Raw genomic sequence first — 1,070 nt, forward strand, 5'->3', positions numbered from 1 at the left:
GGGGCGGCGCCCGCGGGTCGCGACGGCGGCGGGATGGGCCCCGCGGGCCCGATCCGGGCCTGGCGCGGTGGAGACGGCAGCGGGGTGACGTGGCGCGACGTGATTCGCCGGGCACGGTGGCGCAGTTGACGGGCGGACATGTCCGGGCGGGGAGGATTTTGTCCGGTGGCGCGAGGTGGAAGGAGGCTAGGGTTCATCCGCGAAATTTCGGGGGGAGGTGCAAATATATAGGCAGAGGGAGCTAGGAGAGTCCAAACGGGGTGCGGTTTTCGCCCACGCGATCGTGAACGAAAGACCGAGAGCATGGCGTTGGCTTAGAGTGGTTTTGGGCTGTTTTGGAGGGGGGTTTTGCTGCAACACACAAAAGGACTTTGCGGTTGCCCGGTTAACCGTTGGAGCACCAAACGACCTCCAAATGGCATGAAACTTGACAGGTGGTCTACCGGTGGTATACCAAGGCCACTTGGCAAGCCTCGGTCCATTCCGAGAACGTTCAACACCCACTCACGAAAAGAAACAAGAGGGGTGCGCCGGAGGAGGTGGGAGTGCCAGATTGCAAAACGGACAACGGGGAAAATGCTCGGATGCATGAGACGAACACGTATGCAAATGAGATGCACATGATGACATGATATGAGATGCATGACATGAACAAAATGCAAAACAAAAAACAAAACCCGACCACGGAGGGAATATCATAACACATAGCCGAAAATGGCAAGAGTTGGAGTTACAAATATGGAAAGTTACATCCGGGGTGTTACAACACTCCACCACTACGAGAGGATCTCGTCCCGAGATCTAGGATGGCACCGGAGAGAAACGAAAGAGGAAAAGGTAAAACAAAGTTGCTTCTTGACAAACGAGTGAAACCAATGAACCTTGAGAGGTCGCAATGCTTGAAGAAATGTCACGACGGAGGTGAACAAAATTTAAAACACTCCGTTATCAAAGAGGAACAAGGAACATTGCGAGAACCTTAGTAGGTTGAAGGACATGAAACAAGAGCTTAACGGATCAAAATTAATATGAAACACATCGGTAGAAAAGAGAAACAAGGAACACCATGT

Source organism: Triticum aestivum, chromosome 6D, assembly GCF_018294505.1.
Source record: "Triticum aestivum cultivar Chinese Spring chromosome 6D, IWGSC CS RefSeq v2.1, whole genome shotgun sequence".
Taxonomy (NCBI): domain Eukaryota; kingdom Viridiplantae; phylum Streptophyta; class Magnoliopsida; order Poales; family Poaceae; genus Triticum; species Triticum aestivum.